Source organism: Mytilus edulis, chromosome 8 (genome assembly GCF_963676685.1).
Source record: "Mytilus edulis chromosome 8, xbMytEdul2.2, whole genome shotgun sequence".
Taxonomy (NCBI): Eukaryota; Metazoa; Mollusca; class Bivalvia; order Mytilida; family Mytilidae; genus Mytilus; species Mytilus edulis.
In genome coordinates, this window is record NC_092351.1 from 23348091 (window position 1) to 23370432 (window position 22342).

At 38.3% G+C, this 22342-nt stretch overlaps 1 protein-coding gene and 1 long non-coding RNA gene across 2 annotated transcripts in view; both read left to right on the top strand.

The window, feature by feature from the left end:
* Nucleotides 1-22342, top strand: part of LOC139486633 (glycine receptor subunit alpha-3-like) — a 32473-nt gene that overhangs the window by 7138 nt on the left and 2993 nt on the right. The window lies entirely within an intron of this gene.
* LOC139485112 (uncharacterized) lies at nucleotides 5297-21458 on the top strand. Its single transcript, XR_011655257.1, has 3 exons — nucleotides 5297-5739; nucleotides 19995-20082; nucleotides 20959-21458. It is a non-coding gene; the product is annotated as an uncharacterized lncRNA (long non-coding RNA).

A 22342-nucleotide genomic window follows, 5' to 3' on the forward strand; every position in this document is an offset into this window, starting at 1 on the left:
TCTCCAAAAACTGGAAACAAACTTTTTTTTCCAAAAAAAACCATAGCCCCCCCCCCCCCCAGAAAATCAAATGGTTGCTGCCTAAGTCAATTTCTTTTTCATGCAGTGTCATGAAATATAATGGTTTTATGCATATCAGCCAAGATTGTGCGCAACATTTTAATAAACAATTCAACACTATATACACGTTATGTGAATTTTATTAAAATCGATGAAGAACATGAATTTGGCAGCTAGTGCCCCTTAAACAGGTAAAGTTCATTTAACAAATTCTGATCTACTGGCATTCAACACCAAATTACTTACTTGCTGTATATTGATAAATGTGATTGATAAATGTGATTGTATATTGTCAATACCTCAACATCGAGAATACGTCATGTGAGGTGTTGGTCGCTACGTTTGATACGGGGTCAAAGGTTGCGGCTTCGAGACAGAGAAAAACATCCAGGTAAAAAGTGTAGAATTTTGTTTTTGAAAATTTGAGTTGTAAATTTTCCTAAAAAGTACTTAATTCCGTTCATCTAATTGTAAATTTTCCAAAAAAAAGTACTTATTTCCGTTCATCTATTATGGGTATAAACTAAACTGAACAAGAAAAGTATTAGTAAACAGACAGAAAGTCCGACGTTGAATTAATTATTTTACAATTAATTGTTTAAATATATGAGAGAATGTTTTAGGCGAATTTTCTTTAATTACAGATAAATGTATTTTAGGTTCAGGAAATGATTTATTCTTCGGGTACGTCTAAACAACCGCTTAGGACCTCCTGAGTGCACTCAGGACATACAAAGTGCACTCTGGACCCATTACCGTAATCATATCTGCACACATGATGGATGTTAATATTCGTTATACGATTCTTATTTTAGAGTTAAATTTTGGTAGAAGTTGAAATCGCAGGGGCGGATCCAGCCATTTTAAAAAGGGGGGGATCCTAACCCAGGGCAAAAAAAGGGGGGGTTTAACTACATGTCCACATTCAAATGCATTGATCGGCCAAAAAAAGGGGGGTTCCAACCCAACCCCCCCCCCCCCGGAACCCCCCTCCCCCTCTGGATCCGCGCCTGAATCGAACTTAGATAGATATGTTAATTCTTATAAAATAATGAGGGCACGTGTCACTGATTACACAACTACTGAGCCATGAATTATCCAATCAACAAAATTGATTGGATTATCTTTATTGTTTTTTAGGAATTGTATTGTTTAGTTCAGTTTTACCTTTAACATGAATTTGCATATAGAAAAAATAAAACATATATCTCATTCGATGTGCTTTTTCAGTTTATTTTTCATGATGACGGGTAAATTAATTTGTTGTGTTTTGCAGTTCACGAATAAAGAAAATTATTTTATAGTTGCGTTTTTTTTCTGTAACAAGTTCGATTTTTGTTTTTCAGTGTGATTCTTTTCTCTATCTCTCTCTCTAAATCAAGTTTTTAAACAAACACAATGTTGACTGAATATCAAATTTTATTACATTTGTATATCTTTATTCTCAACAAACCATTATACAAGAGAAGACAATTATGTACAATATTCAGTTTAACCTTAACGGAAATCTGTGCACGAAGACTTAGTCGTGGTTTGAACGGATTTCGTGTCAATAAACTGTCTTCGAAATAGTCTTTCTTTGTTAATGTTTGTGTCATTTTGGTCTTTTGTGGATAGTTGTCTCATTATCAATCATACCACATCTTCTTTTTTAAAATTTCTCGCTACTACAATCTAACTTACATATTTTTTAGAAATAATTATACCCAAAATGTCATAATTTTAAAAAAACGGAGACGAAAACGGAGACAAGTTCATTTTCAGAATTTATTTTCGCATTGAAATTCGTTTCAGGCTTGTGAAACTGGACAAAACGACTTTAATTAGAGAAAAAAAACTTAATAAAAACGGATTTCTTAAAATATTCGTATAACTCAAAAATAAAATTCCGGGACAAGTTCGATAAAAATGAGAAATAACATCTAACTACATGTATATGAGTTTGATTGTTTGAAAAGTACGGCTTTTACCGTTTAGAACGGATTCCATATACAAAACTTTAATTAATATAAATTCTTTTAAAGTATGAACATTTATAATTATTTCCCTTTTCAAACTCGTGCAAAGAATTAATTACTGGTCCAGGACATGATAATAAAATTAAGAATAAAACTTAAAAATTTATGGAACGAAATTTTAATAAAAGACGAAAATCTTAAAACATCGTGATATTCATTCTAGACGTCACAATATTACTTCCCGCATGGTCACACGGTACTAACAACACAATGTATAAAACAACAATAAAGATAATCCAATTAATTTTGTTGATTGGATAATTCATGGCTCAGTAGTTGTGTAATCAGTGACACGTGCCCTTATTATTTTCTAAGAATTACAAATTCTACCAAATTTAACTCTAAAATAAGAAGCGTATAAAGAATATATGCATCCATCCTGTGTGCGATGACTATAAAGGGTCCTGAGTGCACTTCGTATGTCATGAGTGCAATCAGGAGGTCCTTCAAGCGGTGTTTAGACGTACCGTTATTCTTCTGGAAGCTTCAATTTTTTCTTATCAATAACTTTTACACAAGGAGACATTTTTTTTTGACAGCATGAACCCCAGTTAATGAGCAAACACAAATTAAGAACGAAAATCGTTTACAATTAAATTTTATAGAAGGAAAAAAAGGGGGGGGTAATAAACAAATTTTATTTACGCTCACATACTTTTAAACAGATTTGCATATGTAAGCTCTCTATAGTTAATGTTAAATTATTTCAGGAGTTTTGAAAAAAAGAATATTATATACAGTTTAATTTCGACTAAAATAGTGATTCTTTTTATAGATTTGGTACCTCAGTTTCGACTCAACATTTCATTTTGAATTGTTAGATGGCAAACTCTTTAGGCGAATATTGTATCTGTTCTTTATTTAATTATGGTGATATTGGCGATAATATTCATTATAACAAGGCCTTGTACAAATCCTTGATTATAGAATGTTTGGTAATATAAAAAGACGAAAGTAGACAAACCCTAATTATGCAGGGTTTCACAAGTTGATCTCCAAGCGGCCCACATTTAACATATAATAAGATCTATATTTTTCAACGTTTTCAAAATGAAATAACTTGAATTGAAAATTTCCCAACTGTGAAAATTTGCTATTTCTAAACGTCTTTAATTATTATTTCGGAAAAAAAAATTATTTAGCATATTCATATATTTTCATAATTTTTTCCGAGGAAACCTTTTTTTTTGCAAAGTTTACTTCTATATGTTTTTAACCATCACCAGCGACTTATTCTCTGCCATCACCAATTAGTCCTAATTATTAAAGATCAATTGCCCAAATTCAAATGATGATTGGTATATCGTATTGAATATGACCATCGGTCATCCGTGACGTATCCCAAATAACGACGCATGCCGATAGATAGATCATAGTTTATTAATTAGCGTCTCGCAATTTAAATTTCATCAAGGGGACTTAATTAAACCAGTTACTATACAAATCTTGAAAAAACGATGTACATGTACTTTTTAATATTTTTAAAACAAATTACGAAAACGTTTAGTGTAAAAATCACCGAATATAAATGTTTCTTTCTTGCAGGTTTTGGCATTTGTAAATAACATTAACGTTTTGGAATTCTAATGCAAAAGACAGTCGATTCAAACTGAAATAACTTCTTTAAAGATGGTTTGATTTTTTCAGAGACACATGTATTATATATGTCTCAATACATGTATTATATGTCTCTGATTTTATCAAAACAAAAATTACAAAATTATAAAATATGTTAGTTATCGAATGTATACCCTGAACTCTTACTATTATATATACATGTCCTAAGTTACTTAATGTCCTGTGTGCAACCAGGAGATCCTGAACGGTTTTTAAACGTACCATTATTTTATATGCATATATTCAAAGCTGTTCTTAATTATATGCATACTAGGTATCAGTGGCGGATCCAGGGGGAGGGTTTCGGGGGTTGGAACCACCCCTTTTTTTGAACGATCAATGTATTTGAATGGGGACATATGGTTGGAACCACCCCCTCCCCCTTTTGTCCTGGGTTGAGACCCCCTTCTTTTCAAATGGCTGGCTCCGCCGCAGAGGTATATTTATATATATATGTGTGTACCAGCCCCCCTCCTAAATCTTGGGAAACAAATGGTAGATTATATAGGGAATCACGGAAGCATGACTGGACGTGACCCCTCTAAGGCAGTCAATGAGTCCCCACTTATGAAAATTTCTGGATCAACCATTGCTTAGTTCTAGTTATCTTGGATCCTAGTGTGAAATAATGCCAATAGGTCTTTTAAAACACATCTTTATTCATACATGTATATATACGTTTTCTCACGGATTTGTTCATGCAATATTGGAATTATGTTTACTCAATGCGCAATTACTGAAGTTTATATTTGCTACTTTTCTTCTTAATTTCATATAATTATTTTTTGATTTTTTTTTCTTCGAAAAATTAGTGGTGTTAAAATAGGGAATGGACACAGATACCTTATCACATTTAACCAAAGAAATGTTGTATAATGTCATCAATCTGTATTACACGTAGACAGGATGTTCTCTAGAAAACTATACGTTATACACACCCGAGAATACACGCACTGTCGTAATGGAAAATTACTGTATGTTATAGTTACCTGTAATCAGCTTTGCAACACCATGTCATGACAGTTCAAAAAGATTTTCTTCAAATCAAATTGGAATATTCATTTTTTCTGTAAAATTTAAAACTTTAAAAAGTAGACTTTGACAAAATTATGAAATAGAAAGAATTGAACAATTTAAAATCGTGTTTTAACAAAGATTTAGATATAATTTTACAACGATCCTTAAAAAATAACCAAACAAACGTTGAATCAAACGATATGAACCTACGCAGTTTTATATTAAAATACTGACACACACCAGTTTGCCATCTCAGTATGCAAGGCAAGGGTGCTTGGTGAGGTGCTGGAACTTGATGTACATGTATCATTAAGTTAATACAGTTCTGTTAGTATTGACTGCCTTTTTACAGAGACTTTCTATTCTTACTGTTATCAGTTAGTATCTATAGACGGTTCCTGGCTTAGAATGATTCTCTGCTCAGCAAATGGTGCGTAATTAGCATTTGAATCAAATTTCTTGTAGAAGTAAAAAACACAAATTAATGTATTTGACAACTTTATTCAGGAGCACAGTCTATATTATCCGGCGTAAATACCTTAGAGATTTATGTGGAAGTTTACTCTGCTACTCGATCTATGCTAATCGATGTTCCAGTATATTTCATATTTATATTTATTCGTGAGGCCTCGTCATCGTTTATATTCACTAAAAGCACAGTCGCCTAAATATTTTATATGGCGAAAAAATTGCGAAAATTGGGGGAAATAATATATTTTTAGTAGCATTATTACTTTAGAATCTTAAGAGGTTGCTTGCAAATTTAACTCTAAAATGAGAAGTGTATGACGATCTATAACGAATATATACATCCATCATGTGTGCAGATACGACGGCGACTATATAGGGTCTGCCATGAGTGCACTTTGTATGCCCTGCATGTGTGCACCCAGGAGGTCCTCCTGAGCGGTGTTTAGACGTACCGGGAAAATCTTATCTGATTCAGGATCAATTCATCGGTTACACTCCCCTGTCACCAGTGATTCTTTTTTGCTGACATTCTGAAAAAGTATTGTGTAGTCCCTGTGTAAGTGTTGACTCTCAACTTGCACATGTGATTTTTTAACACTCCCTGGACTTCTGCAAAAACAGAAAGTCACAGGACATTCCGACAAAAAGTCACAGGACAAAAAGTCAAACACATGTCAAACTGTTGTATCTTTACCCTAAGCCCGGGTTCTCCCTATTAGGAGTAGACAACTGATACCATTCTCCCTGCCAGGAGTAGACGATGGACACCAATGGGCCTCTGGTTGGATACAGCGGATGTCAGAGCCTGCGCACGCCTGCAGCGCCCTCTTCAGCCAATGGTCAACTACAAGCTAGACGCATACGAAGATACAGTTTACAACGCCCGAGTAATAGGTAATTACACAGTACTTAAGCCTAAGTCCTTCTTATATGCATACAGTCCAGGTCGGGTCCTTTCAAGGGAAATAGTCTTTCCCCAAGACGAACACCACATTATTGGTAGTTGCGGGTGGTCCGAACACACATGGTGTGACCTAGTTAGCCATTTTGGTCAGGGGATTCTGACCAGGTGCAATCAAGCGTGATTGGCAGAATTAATTTGGCTATTCTGAGACTTTGCAATTGGGATTAGGCTTAAAAGAAGAGCTTTAGAAGCGGTACCAAGCGTTGTAAGATAAGTTTTTCACTGTCTGTGAAAGTTTTCAAACTTTGTTCAAGTCATTGATTTTTTCAGATTGAGTCTCGCGTGATTTCGTGTTACCAGGTAACAGCGATACTTGAGATCAATACCGGAAGTGATTTCCGTGATTTGTTTACATATGCAATACACATCTTTGCTATTTGTAAACGGGATTTAAATCAATAAAGACTTGTTTATTATTTTGTTATTGTTTTGTCATTTATTTATAGTGAAAGTATCACTGAATATAGGTTAATATTCAGCACAATGAGTGGGTTTAAAATCAAAATAAACTCCAGTCCGGAGTCTGTTCTCCTACATGTACCTGGCATTGGTACGGCTACTGCTCGTAGAATTATAGTAATGAGAAATAATGGCATAACAATTACACCAGAAATATTGGCCCAAATACCATATATGAAAAATAAAATGTCCCTTGTGTCCGATATGATTGATTTTTCTCCTTGTGAATTCAATGACATGGACAATGTTGATGTCAGGTATCAAGGTCAGCCACATGAGTCACAAGACTATGAGACAGATACACATGTAAAATCACACGAGGGAGGGGCAGCAAATTTTGTGTCCACACCCTTCACCCCGGGTACTATTAGACGGGAAATTGCTCATTTGCAAGAATTTAACACCGATACACAGAGGTGGATAGACCAACACGGTTCCACACAGGCACCTGTCCAGGGGGGTGAAATTTATCAAAAACCTTATTTAAATCAACCGGTTTTTTCTGACTCGGAGATTGCCATGGATACAGTGTGGAATTCGCAGGTTGATCGCACGTCAATGAGATCCATGCCCTCATGCATCGAGGAAAATGAATATCCAACCCAAGAGATGGACCGTTGCAGAATTTTTGACGATAATCTGTCCTGTAGTGAGGAATCGTTACTTCCCAGCCGAACTTTACAACCAGAAGTAATTGACCCAGCATACGGACCACATTATGTAGAATATGAACCGTCAGATAAGCCAGATTTGCCAAGTCTAGATCGGTCTATGAGTATTCAGCATGATAGCACCACTATGATAGAGGTTCAGCTGAATCAACAACCAAGGTTAGTGGGTGAACATTGTACAGAGCACGAATCGTCAACCGCTATGAAAGAGCAACATTTCGAGAACACCCACCTCAACGACAGGTTCCAACAGAGCCAGACTAGGGAACCAATCAATCAGCGCAGTAGGTTGTTAGAAAATTCTGTCAACTATATTCAACCGCCACAACCAACAGTTCAACTGCCTGTTGAACATACCGTCAACTTCAACCAACAACCTCAACCAGTTGTTCAACTACCTGTTGAACGTATCAACCAGCGTCAACAAGCTGTTCAACTACCTGTTGAACAGGTCATCAACCACAACCAACAAAGACAGCAAGCTGTTCAACTCCCTGTTGAACATAATGACAACTACCCGCGATCCAATACTAGAGCCATTCATCTACTTGGTGGTCATACAGTCACCAACACACAACCAATTCAACAATCAATTCAACAATCAACCCGGCATACCATTAGCAACGTACCACATCAATCACACGGCACATCCGTGCTTACCGGACAATTGCCTACTCAACAAGGTTTCAACAGGTCACCTCCGACTGTTGCCAACCAACCAATCAACCACAGGGCTACAGGTCAACAACCACCTCAACCCAACATCAACAGGTCAAACCCTTTACCTGCACTTAGGTCTACTCCACCCGTCAGGGAAAGGGAACTTTATCAACAACTTCCACCGACCGCCAACAGGGCCAATCAACCACCCTGTCCCAGGTCAACAGGTCAACTACAGTCAACTAGACAACAAAACTATACCTTTCCAGTCGGTACAGCCGGACAACAAAACAGAGTGATTGACAATCAACAACATCAACCACCGATCAGCCATCCAGTTAATATACCACATATCAACAGCCATGTTCCACCGACACAACAATTTAACAGAACAGGTCTATACCAACCTAACACCAACCAGTCAGGTTTTCAACAACCACTCAACAACACAATGGGTCAGCAGGGGCAACCGCCTCAGGCCATACATAACCAACAGGAAGTTTACAGGCAACAACCGGTGCAACATATCCACAATGTTACTGCACCTATACATCAGACTCAACAGCCATTTGGAAATATACCATATCAGCAAGGGAGGCCCTATCAGCCTTCAACAGCACCAAATCTTGTACAAGGAATGACTCAATCAGGGTATTATGACACAGCTCCACACTTGCCAGTGTACCCACAACAACAGCTGTACAATAACCGTCCACACACTCAGTTTCAGGATCAACGCAGTATGTCTAGTATTACGAGCTGCTCAAATAGTGATTCTGATTCATCTAGTTCTACATCAGGGGTAGTGTATCGTCGGAGTCGTCATAAGAGTAGAAGCAACAAAACACACTCTAGACTCAGTATATCAAGCAGACATGTTTCACCAGTGGAGGAGGAGGCTAGTGAACACTCATCGCCACACCGAAAGAATTCAGGCAAGAAGCATGACAAAAGGAGGTCAGACAGACATGGTCAGTCGGAAACGGATGGTCACCATTCCTCAAGCAACCGTCATAGAGCGAAGCCAGCTCCAATGAAACAGGACAAGAAATTTTTCTTTTCGGTGCCCAAGAACCTTAAGTACACAGGGAAAGGCAACTGGAAGGCATTTTACACAAAGTTCACCGGGTACGCTGAGGCTGCCGGTTGGACGGACAAACAAAAACGAGAACAGCTTTGTTGGTGCTTGGAGGACAAAGCTAGTGATTTTTATACAGTGCTACTGGAATCCAACAAAGACATTGCTTTTAGTACAGTAGTGACTAAAATGGTGAAACGCTTTGGTTTTCAAGAACCACAAGAAACTTCACAGATACAGTTTCAGACTATTACCCAAAAGACAGAGGAATCCCTGGCGGATTGGGCGGATCGTGTATTATCTCTGGCAACACAATCCTTCAAAGACCTTTCTGAAGAGTACATGACAAAACAAGCAGTAATGAAATTTTGTCAAGGTTGCAACGACCCAGAGGCTGGACAACACGCATGTGGATTTAAACCAGTATCGGTTGAAAATGCAATTGATATAATTAAGTGGTATCAGCATTCAAGAAAGGCTGTGCAAGCTCATATTGCTCAAGGAAAAACACATGAAGTCAAACAGGCGTCAGCTCCAACACCAACAGCACAAGTTAGTGACACACCATCAGTGCACGGGGTAGGCTCATCTAAACCAAACATAGACACACGAGTATCTCAAATGGAGCAACAGCTTCGTCAACAACGAGAAGAGCAACAACAGAGCATGCAACAGATGCAAAGCCTACTGTCCTCAATGGCTACACTTACAGAGGAAATGCGACATTCAAACAGATCTAGTGGTACTTCGCCCAGTCGGGACTATAGATCAGATAATACCTCACGTGGACGTGGTCAAGGTAGAAGAGGTGGTTATAATAATCGTGCTGGTAACCGCAGGTCACAAACCCCAGACGGGGCATGTTTTTATTGTCATGAACTAGGACATTTCAAAAGAGATTGCCCAAAGTTAAATAACTCATCTGGCAGCAAACCGCCAACTCAGAACAAGCAAACAGAACGCAAATCAGTTACAATGAAATTGCCAGAGGACCAAGCTACAGAGGGACCATCTAATGGGTTTACAGTAGTAGGAACAATTGGGACTGCTCAACTGTTGAGAGTACAGGTAAAAATCCAGGACAAGCTAGTAACTGCATTGATTGATACGGGCTCAGAGGTTACCATAATGCAGGACAAAGTTTTTGATTCTCTGAAAGAAAAACCTTATGTCATTAGAGAGACACTTATGCATGGAGCAGGCCGAGAAATGCAGATGACCTGCAGAATTACTAATCCTACTCTGTTTAGTATACAGGACCTACTTTTCAATCACAACTTATATATCGCTCCAATTGACTGTGAGATGCTACTGGGCCATGACTTCCTAGCTAGTAATAATGTTATACTCAACATTGGTCAAGGATACATGTCTATCAACGACAAGACAGTTAAGCTAGTCTTAGGAGGAGAGACACCATCTGCTCAACCCTCAGTCAGCAGAATTACGATACCAAGCTCGGTAGTAGTCCCACCTAATTCAGTAATGCGAATGAATTGTACAGTACCAGTACAGGATAATGATTTTGTGATAGAACCAAACTCGAAGACTACACTCTTGATTCCCAGATCAGTTTGTGCTAAAGGACAAAGTCCAGTTGTTTGTTTTATGAATGTGACGGACAACCCTGTCCGACTCCAGGGTGGAATAGAAGTAGCTGAGGCACATGCTGTGACAGTAATTGAATCTATGGATGATCCTCAGGAGCTCAGTGTTGGCACTTGTTCAACCAGTAAAAAAGGTAACAGTCAAAAAGGTACACCGCCCCCACAGGAGGATCTACCAGATCACCTTCAAGAACTATTTACAACATCCAGTCAAGATTTGACATCAGACCAGAAATCAAAATTGAGAACTTTGCTTTACACGTACAGTGATGTCTTTGCAAAGACAGAGTTTGACCTTGGTAATTTTAGTCATGTAGAACATGAAATTGATACTGGTGATGCCAGGCCTATTCAGCTCCGTATGCGGAGAACACCAGCTTGTTTTGTTCAGGAGGAGGAGGCACACCTCAAGAAAATGTTAGATGCTGGAGTTATACAACCTTCAACATCAGAATGGGCTTCAGCACCAGTGCTTATCAGGAAGAAAGATGGCGGGGTACGCTGGTGCATAGACTTCAGAAGGCTCAACTCAGTCACATCACGTGATTTGTTTCCGTTGCCCCTGATAGACGAATGTCTGGATACTTTGGCTGGAAACATATGGTATTCCAAACTGGACGCTAATAGCGCATATTGGCAAATAAAGATCAAGCCAGAGGACCGTAAGAAGACCGCATTTGTCACCAAATATGGATTGTTTGAGTGCGTCAAGATGGCTTTTGGACTTTGCAACGCACCAGGTACTTATGCCAGAGTGATGAACCTTGTCCTCAGAGGTTTAACGTGGAAAACTGTTTTGGCCTTCCTTGATGACATACTGGTTTTAGGACCATCTTTTGATGAACATCTCACTAACCTACAAAATGTATTTGCTAGATTTCGAGAGTATGGACTTAGATTAAAGCCTAAAAAGTGTGCTCTGTTCAGAACAAGTGTAGAATTTTTAGGCAGGAGTGTCAGTAACCAGGGCCTCCAAATAGGCCAGCAACATTTGCAACCAGTTAGTGGTTGGGTGGTGCCTACTTGCACAAAGGAAGTTGAACAATTCCTGGGATTTGTGAACTACCACCGTTCATTTATCAAGGACTATGCCAAAATATCTGCTCCACTGTATGAAGTGACAGGAAAAAATTTGTTTTCATGGAACCATGAACGTCAACTTGCATTTCAGACGTTAAAAGACAACTTACTATCTGCACCAGTACTTACTTTGCCTAACAACAAGGATTATTTCATCCTGGATACGGACGCCTCCCAAAATGCAATAGGTGCAGAACTCATTCAGGTGCAAGATGGAGAGGAACGGACCATAGCATATGGTAGCTTTGTACTTACAGCAGAACAAAAACGATATTGCACAACTAGGAAGGAGTTGTTGGCGGTAATTAGATTTACTAGACAGTTCAGACACTACCTTCTGGGAAGACAATTCACTGTGAGGACAGACCATAGTAGTTTGACATGGCTTGTCAATTTCAAAGAGCCCCAGGGGCAATTAGCTAGATGGTTGGAAGAGCTCAGCCAATATGACCTGGTCATAAAGCATAGGCCAGGTAAACAACACATTGATGCAGATGTCTTGTCTCGTCTCCCGGATAGGTTAAAAGAATGTCCACATTATACTGCAGACACCATACTGGCAAGTTTACCTTGCAAGGGCTGTAATTACTGCCAGCGAGCACATCAAAGTTGGGCACAGTTTTTATGCGATGTAGATGAAGCAGTCCCACTGGCTAGAAAAAGGAAGCAAAAACCAAGATTACTTAAACGAGTGGCAACAGCAATGATGATGTTATTTGAAACACCAGAAACGGTTTCAACCTTGGAACAACCTGCAGTAACAGTTGAATCTGCAGTTACTGACGACTGTTGTTACCGCAGCTTAAACCCAATTGAGCCAATAGCGAGCCAGTCATCTGAGGAATGTGATTTACCACCATTCAGTACAGGTATGGAATTGATTTTTACTCCATCAACGGCGAGAATTGTAATGGATGACTCTTCTGATTGTGTCGTGGCAGCAATCGCACAAGAAGAGGGCATAACTATCTCAGGTTTCAGTGAAGAGGATATAAAAACAGGCCAAGAGAGTGATCTAGACTTGATGTTTATCCTCCCGTATTTAAAAGATGGCTGTGAACCACTCTCCAATGATTTGTTCCTGGCACCACCAGCAGCCAAGAGTCACTGGATTAATAAAGAAAGATTTTTCTTAGACGACAATGGTATTTTAAAGAGTCAACCCAAAACAGAGGGAGCCAATACAAGACTTGTTGTACCCACTTCTTTAAGACAAACAGTAATGGAGCTCTGTCATGAACTGCCTAGTGCAGGACATCAAGGTGTATCAAGGACCATGTCCAAGATGAAGGACAAATATCACTGGTATAACATGACCAAAGACATTAACTTGTTTGTACTTAGTTGTGATACTTGTAACAAGAACAAGAAAGCGAGCAGACATAGTAAATGTCCTCTGACCAAGTACCATGCTGGGTACCCTATGGAAAGAGTCCACATAGATTTTATGGGCCCTTTGCCAAAGACGAAACAAAACAATGAACATATTTTAATGATGACAGACCAATTCACCAAGTGGACGGAATGTATACCACTACCGTCACAAACGGCTGAAGTAACTGCTCAGGCGGCTATTAATGAGTTTTTTACAAGATTTGGCTATCCATTCCAGCTATTCTCAGATCAGGGACGTAACTTTGAGAGCGCACTCTTTAAAGCAGTATGTGATTTGCTGCAAATTCATAAGGCAAGAACGACCCCATATCGTCCTCAGTCAAATGGACAGGTTGAGAGACAGAACCGCAGTCTCATGGATGCAGTCAGATGCTTTGTTGATTCACAACAAGAAAACTGGGATCAACATATAGCTCAACTAGGGGGAGCCATGAGATCTAGTGTCAACAGGAGCACAGGGTATACACCAAACAAGCTAATGCTGGGCAGGGAAACCAATCAGCCAGCAGACCTTATGTTCGGCAGTCAGAGCGAAAGGAAGTATGAGGGTGCTGATAGCTATATCATAGACCTTGAAAAAGCTATTAAAAGTGCGCATACCATTGCTCGTGATAAGCTCAAGACCTCCCAGGAGAGAATGAAGAGAGACTATGACCTTAGGGTCTTAGAAAAATCGTACCAGCCGGGGGATCTTGTGTATGTTTTAGACACTGCCCAAATTAAGGGTAAATGTAAAAAATTAGGGTCACCATGGAAAGGGCCAGGCATTGTTATAAGTAAGGTTACCGGGTACGTGTACAAGGTGAAACTCCAACGAGTGGTTTTTAACACTAATCATGACCGACTCAAGCCATGTGGGGATAGGAAGATTCCTGCTTGGTTGGAGACGTGTAGGGACAAATTTAAACAAGGTATTGACGTCTTGGCAGGCAATAAGACCAAGCCTACTACCCCTCAGTACTGTGTGTGTCGGGGCCCAGACACGGGTGAGACAATGGTCCAATGTGATAACTGTAGGGAATGGTTCCATTTAACCTGCATAGGTATGTCAATCCAAGAGGCCAATGAGATAGATCCCTACATTTGCCCAAACTGCCAACTTGTCCGTCCTACTCCACCCTCAAAAGATAAAAGAGGGGGAGAAAATACGTAGGTAACCATATTGTGTAAATAGTCAGTTTAATTATTGTGTATTAGATACGTAAATTGTCAGTTTAACTAATGTTTGTTTATTTTTTTTCATATTTTTTAGAATGTCGGATTCTGAGTCATTCAGATCATGCTCCAGCGTGGGTAGTGAGGAGGAGAGAAGAGGTGATGGTGACTCCCAGCCGGGAGTGGGCATCCAGCCCTTTGATTTGAGGTTACTGGACACGGCCACCAACAGGAGAAGGGACAGGAGGGAGGAACCTGCCCAGGATGGACCTGTTGAGGTAACGCCTATAGTATTGCTGGAGGTACCAGCAATACCAGAAGTAAGTGTGTCAGGGGGACAGGAGGTACCTGTTCGAGTACAGGGTACTCCAGAGGAGACACAGGATGAGGTGCCACGGAAACTGGTGGTCGAGGCTGTGGAGCAGTCAGCTCCAGTAGCAGCCAAGGTAAGTGTCTCAGGAGAACAGGAGGTACCTGTTCTGGTTGATAGCCTGCAGACACTTGTCATCTCAGAAGAGACTCTTAACACTCCAGAGGAGACAGAAGAGCCAGAGGTGCAGGGGGAAGTGCCTACAACACACAGTAGGGAGCAGTCTGCTTCAGTGCCTGCCAGCACGGACCCCATGGCTTTCAAGAGAGAAATACCGGACGCATGGAGGGGCAGGGAGGCACAAGTTTGGACAGGCCCCATAAGTGGTTACAGGGAGAGGACCTGGAGGGTGAGTGTCAGGGACGTCGCTTGTCCAGTCCCTGGATGCCCAGTAATGACGAGGCACTTGCGGGAGCACGCATTGGGGGATCATGTGTCCCCAATGTTTGAGTCCAACTTCAACAGGGAAGTGATGTCCAATCAAGGCTTCCACCAGTTCAGGGGCCATATGGTAATCCTGTTGGCCAGGTGGCTCACTGGCCGAGAAGACGTAACCTCTTCAGAGTTTGTCTCCTGGTTGCAGGAGAGAGCAGCCATCCCAAGCGGCTGTAAGATCCAAGGAGTGGACATGCCACCACTGAGAGCCGTTTGTCTGGAGATGAACTGGCAGAAACGCAGTGTGTATTCCCTGCATCCCATCACCAGCCCGGTAGTGATTTTATATTGGAGGGTGATCCTAGGTGTGCTTCGGTACCTAAGCCCAGCACACAGAGCCTGCGTCGCTCTTGATGAGTACCAGGGAGTTAACGGTCCGACATATGACCTTCTATGTCAGGCCAATGCCAGATTCTGCCAGGTGGCAGAGCCCGTCGTGGCTCAGTCCACAACCAGTGTGTCAGTGCCGGAGACTACTGTTCAGGCAAGCTCTAGCTCTGTGGATGCCCCACCAGTGACACAGACAGTGCAGTCGGTACCCCAGAAGGAGGAGGAAGAGAGGGTCACTCCACCAGTGGAGGAGCCAGCAGCCGTGGCCACCAAGCCAGACGAATCCTTGGTGGTTCTAGTGTACCACAACACTAGGAAGTTAGTGGCAGTAACATCTGTTGCCAGCGCTGTGGCTCAGGCCAGGGAACTGTTCGATCTGGAAGACCAGGAGGTCGTGCTGACCTACCTGGGAGCCGAGTTAACCAGATCCGTGAGGATGGAGTTGCTGCCAGCCATGGCAGAACTCACGGTAACAGTCAAATGAGCTACCCAGAAGTGACAATAACGTGAATGTAATTCTGGACTCTTTTTGGTTTTGGCTTAGCCTCCGCTTCCTGTCTGGAAGCTGTACTCCCAAGGACTTGGAAACCAGGCCAGTGTAAAAATTGTAAATAGTAGACTAGTGTTAGACATTTTTACTTATCGCCATATTGAAGAACGGTATTGGTGTATACATTTTTTTTATGGTCATGGTTTTCACTTTTTGTTCCATGCTGGAACTGGTGCTTAATTTGTAAGGGGGATTTAGTAGAATAGCAGGTAGTTTAGATTAATTGGAAATTCAAGGGGAGCTTAATGAACTGACAGAAATAGAGATCTTTGTAAATTTTTGATTATTTGTAGTAGATTTAGTTTTTGTGTATTTTAGAGATATGTGATTCAGAATTAGGACAATTCTGAGTTGTGGCTCCGAGTAACGGATGTGAAATTTTTTTTTTTTTTTTCATTGTCTTAGGCAAATAGTTCAGTGATTTATTTTTTTTAAATGCCATGTTTTTAGGGAAAAGATAAAATTTAGATAGAGACCCAATAGCCAGGGAACAGGGGGGTGGATTTTAGAAATAACCCATTCGTTGGTTAGGTAAATTAACTAGTATTTTGAATTTAAGGCATAAGGGGCGTCTTCAGTTGTCAGGCCTTTGTCGGAACTTATAGTTCCTCCTTTTTAGGAAGGAGGGGGGTGTTGTATCTTTACCCTAAGCCCGGGTTCTCCCTATTAGGAGTAGACAACTGATACCATTCTCCCTGCCAGGAGTAGACGATGGACACCAATGGGCCTCTGGTTGGATACAGCGGATGTCAGAGCCTGCGCACGCCTGCAGCGCCCTCTTCAGCCAATGGTCAACTACAAGCTAGACGCATACGAAGATACAGTTTACAACGCCCGAGTAATAGGTAATTACACAGTACTTAAGCCTAAGTCCTTCTTATATGCATACAGTCCAGGTCGGGTCCTTTCAAGGGAAATAGTCTTTCCCCAAGACGAACACCACATTAAAACTCAGGCATAAAGTAACAAAGTTAATAGGACAAAAAGTCACAAACAATTTGTTGACAATTGATTGAATATAAATGAAAAAAAGATTTTGAAATATCTTCTTTTTATTACATATATTCATTTTTAATTTTAGGAAATTGTTCATAATATAAAAAGAAGATGTGGTATGATTGCCAATGAGACAACTGTCCACAAGAGACCAAAATGACACAGACATTAACAACTAGAGGTCTTTACGGCCTTCAACCATAAGCCAATATAAAGAAGGTATGGTATGATTGCCAATGAGACAACTGTCCACAAGAGACCAAAATGACACAGACATTAACAACCATAGGTCACCAAACAGCCTTCAACAATGAGCAAAGCCTGAGGTAAAGCCCATACCGCATAGTCAGCTGTAAAAGGCAATCATACTATATCTTTTTTTTTATATTTACATGTTAAAAAATGCGTGCAAATGTAATCAAAAGCTGCACACAAACGTAATGATTTTTGTGCGCAAATGTAATGGTAATGTGCGCAAACCTATAAATGCACTGATTTATTTGTTTTTAATAAATTTTAATTTAAAGTTGCTACATCATGTTCATGTATAAAACTTCAAGAAAAATACAAAAAGAGTGTTTTCTTGTTCAAAGAAAAATAATCTCAAAACTAAATTGTGACTTTTTGTCCTGTGACAGTGTGTGACTTTTTGACTGTGACTTTCTGTCCTGCATTCAGATTGAATAGGGGAGTTTGACCCCGCCTCCCTCTATCTGAGACTACTATCTCAGTGATGAGCTTTATGTTTCATGTACAAATGTATTGTGCTTGTCATATATATGTATGTCGGATAAAAGCTCTACAGACCTTTAATATGTTGTATTGTTATATGTATAACCGACAATAAATAAATAGCCCCTAACAAGTAAGAATTAGGTTACTTCTTTTTGTTTTGACATCTTGCATGGGTTTTTATAGCCCCGTATTAAAATTATGCCCCCACTTTAAAAAAGGGGGGGGTATACTGTTTTACCCCTGTCTGTCCATCCATCCTTGCGTCAGTCAGTCCGTCCGATGAATATTTTTCGTCTCATTTTCCTTAGGAACTACAATAGAAGGATTTCTGAAATTTGGTTTCGGGGTTAAATAAGTCAGCTATACCGTGTGATGCATTTTCAGATTCATCACTCAACAACTTCCTGTTTTCCCAACACTTGTATGATTTTACACATGATAGCCAAGTTGAAAGTTGAAAACTAACAACCTAATTTATGTACAAAAAAATTGAAAAACAGATATGTTACACATAAACAAACGACAATCACTGAATTATCGGATCCTGACTTGAAACAGGCACAACCATAACAAATTGGCAGGGTATAAGGAACTTTGAAAATATTTAGTTTTTGTGGTTTGGTCAATTTTCCGGATACTGTAAGCAATAAGGCCCCTTTATTTAGTGAATGAAATAATTGTAAGATGCACTTAGCTGTCTGTCATATTTTATATGAACTTGACCTCATTTTCATGCATGGTTCATTGGTCAATGAAACACTGCATTGTTTTGTCAGTTTATCATATGTTTAAAGTTACAGGTAGATTATATTTGGTAGATATGAAACAATTGTAAGGTGTGCATGTCTGAATGGCAGATTCATATATAAACCATGACCGCATTTTATTGTTCTTTGGTCAATGATAAGTTTTCTTGGTTTTGTCATTTTATCAGGCCACATTTAAAAGAATGTCTGTTTCCCCTCCCCGGGTCTACCCTTTGTAAACAGACCAGGAAGGCAGGTTTTTTTTTAGCTCACCTGACCTGAAAGGTCAAGTGAGCTTTTCTCATCACTTGGCGTTCGTCGTCTGTCGTCCTGCGTCCGTCGTCTGTAAACTTTTACAAAAATCTTCTCCTCTGAAACTACTTGGGCAAATTCTACCAAACTTGGCCACAATCATCCTTGGGGTATCTAGTTTAAAAAATGTGTGGCGTGACCTGTCAAACCAACCAAGATGGCCGCCATGGCTAAAAATAGAACATAGGGGTAAAATGCAGTTTTTGGCTTATAACTCAAAAACCAAAGCATTTAGAGCAAATCTGACATGGGGTAAAATTGTTGATCAGGTCAAGATCTATCTGCCCTGAAATTTTCAGACGAATCGGACAACCTGTTGATGGGTTGCTGCCTGTGAAATGGTTATTTTAAGGAAATTTTGCAGTTTTTGGTTATTATCTTGAATACTATTATAGATAGAGATAAACTGTAGACAGCAATAATGTTCAGCAAAGTAAGATCTACAAATAAGTCAGCATGATCAAAATTGTTAGAGGACCCCTTAAGGAGTTATTGCCCTTTATAGTCAATATTGAACAACTTTTCGTCATTTTTGTAACTTGTATAAAAATCATTTCTAAAACTACTTGGCCAAATTTAACCAAACTTGGCCACAATCATAATACTAGGGTATCTCTTTAAAAAAAAAGTGTCTAATGACCCCGCCTACCAACGAAGATGGCCGACATCAGTAAACACATTAACAGGTGAGCGACACAGGCTCTTGAGAGCCTCTAGTTTTTTTTAACTGGATGTGATTGTCATAGCATGGTCACATGAATGGTTTGACTTGTCCAGTCCAGGCCACTTATCAGTTGTTTGTGCTCAATTTGAGTGTATTTATTTAGATTATCAATCCTTCTGCTTTCAAGTGCTTTCAAGCACTTTCCAAAAATGGAAACAAATTATTTTCAGGAAAAAAATAATTTCGATTTTTTTGTGGAAAATAATTTTTTGACCCGGGCGCTTATTTTTGACCCATGTGGGGGGGGGGAGGGGAAATAAACATTATTTTAATTTTGGCCTTAGATTTTTTAAGCATAGGTCTACTTGTTGTATGGAATGACTACAAGGTATCATATAAAAAAAGATGTCTGCCTGCCAAGGTTAATTTTACTGTGACCTCATATTCATAGAATAATGATAATATTCATGATATTGAACAGCAAGAATGATGAGTAAGTTGATGTTATATACAAATAAGACAAAATTTTCAGTTGCCTACTAATTATGTAATACATGTAGTAGTTATTTTTGTCATTAAATGATGTTTACCCTTTTATGTGTAGGGCAAGAACATGAAAGATAAAGGGGAAACTATAAACAGAAGAAATTATCAACAAAATAAGATTTACAGAGGTCAACAAAGCCTAAATGGTAAGTCCACTGTTATAAAATTTTTTGTCCTTGAATAATAATTAAATATTTATTAAAATAAGATGTGGTATGATGAAAGAGAAAACTATCCATCAGAGTTCAATTTAGTGGATGTAAGCATTGTAATTACTTATTAGAGGCCATTGATGACCTGTAAGTAATGAGAAAACCCATACCCTATACATGTTATAGTAATCTATAAAAGTCAACACTTAACCAAATTTGAAACAGAGCATCAATTCAAACGTCAAATATACCAGACTAATTTATAAAAACAAAAAATTATGAAAAATAAAAATGACGGGTATGAACCAACATCAACCACTGAACTATGTACAAGCTCCTGATATTAGACAGGTATAATATGGCTGGGTTGATATAAAAATAAGAAACACTTAGCAGTCTGATTTCCAATGAGACATTTCTCCAATAGAGATCAAATGACATTTAAGGAGGCTCTAGGGTATAACAATTTCAGAAAAAAATTTTAATATTTTTTTTTCATAACTCAATTTATTTATATCTTTATCATATGGTACACCAAAGCATTCAAAACAATCAATTCGGTTTGGCCCCAGATGACTTTTAAAATGCATATATCATTGAAAAAGCTCCAAATTATCTCCCTTTGGTGCAAAAAAGCCATTTTTTGGCATTAAAAATGTAATATCTTATTTAACTCATCGGTGGCCTATATTTTTTTATTATAATTTTAAATAAGCTGTACTTTAATTAAACAATTATAAAATTTAAGCGATTTTTGTAATTTAGTACTTGAATATTTAAATGAAAGTTTATCATATTAATCATAAACATGATAAAATAGCCATTTTATTGATCTCTTCACTGATAATTTTTGAGTTTGTGTATTTGTAGGTCAGAAATCTGGATTTTCATGGTCATCATTCACAGATCAATACTGAACGGAAAACTTAAAGCTGATATTTTTCTCCATAGTGCGACTTTTTTATTAATTTGAAATGGAACATGTTTTTTCCTACATTTATTTGAAAGAGGAAATTTCAACATGATGACTATAAACAAAAAGGAGTCATATCATCACGATCATTGATGCACAAGAACTTGATCATATAAATACAACAATGTAATTATCAATTGAAAGATGGAACGAATGAACAAGATATTAGAATGTTGTTGTCCAAATAAACTTGCTTTGTCTTCTCATTTGAATCTCTCCATTCAATAAAGATGTACAGAGGAAGATCTTTAAAGAACAGATTGAAAAAATGTTTTGTCTAAGAATTGCAGGAATATTCTAGTGAATGAAATTATTTATTGACTTCACTCTTATATAGTGGACTGAATAATTGTACATAGCAAGCTGTGAATAAAGAAAGCAAAAACTTTAACAAAAAGTGTTTATATTATAAATTTGCAATTATAAGCATACTATTATGTACACCACAAAGTTATATATAATTCAAATTGTTTGCCTATACAAGTATTGCAATGAACCTATAACAAAGAAAATCTTACCTCATGAAAAGAGTGAACTATTCAGTCAGAATATGAAATATTTTTTCAGTTCTATTTTTCATAATAAAATAAACAAGACAAAGATTTCAAAACAATATTTTTTCATTTATTTAGAAATTTCATCATTTTGTTTCAGTGAAAGGACTTTATTCTTTGACTGTAAAATATTATTATTATACATTCCAAAATAAGAATAATATGTATTGTCATATAAACAAATAAAAAACATGTTTGTGACAAAATTTAAAAAAAAATATATATATGTATATATAAAAAATATAAAAAAAACTCGTTTACATTTAAAACATTTTACTACCAAACAGCATTCATTGTAACATACACATAACTTTATATTTATATATATATATTTATAATTTTAATCCCATAGGATTTTATTTTGTCCCATGGGATATTAAAAATCCCATGGGATAATTATAGTCCCATGGGATTTTTTTTGTCCCATGGGACAACAAATATCCCATGGGACTACAATAATCCCATGGGACCAAAAAAAATCCCATGGGATTTAACCAAAATCCCATGGGATAATGGTAAATCCCATGGGATTTTGCCCTGTCCCATGGGATATTGAAAATCCCATGTTTTTATAATTCAAATTGCAAAATAAATATGAAAGTAACAGTATAAAACCAATGAAATTATTGAATCCCATGTAATTCCGCACATTTTGGTTATATACATGATATTGTAGCTCTTGTTTGAGGCGGCGGCGGATTTGCAAATGAGTGTTTTGCAAATTAAA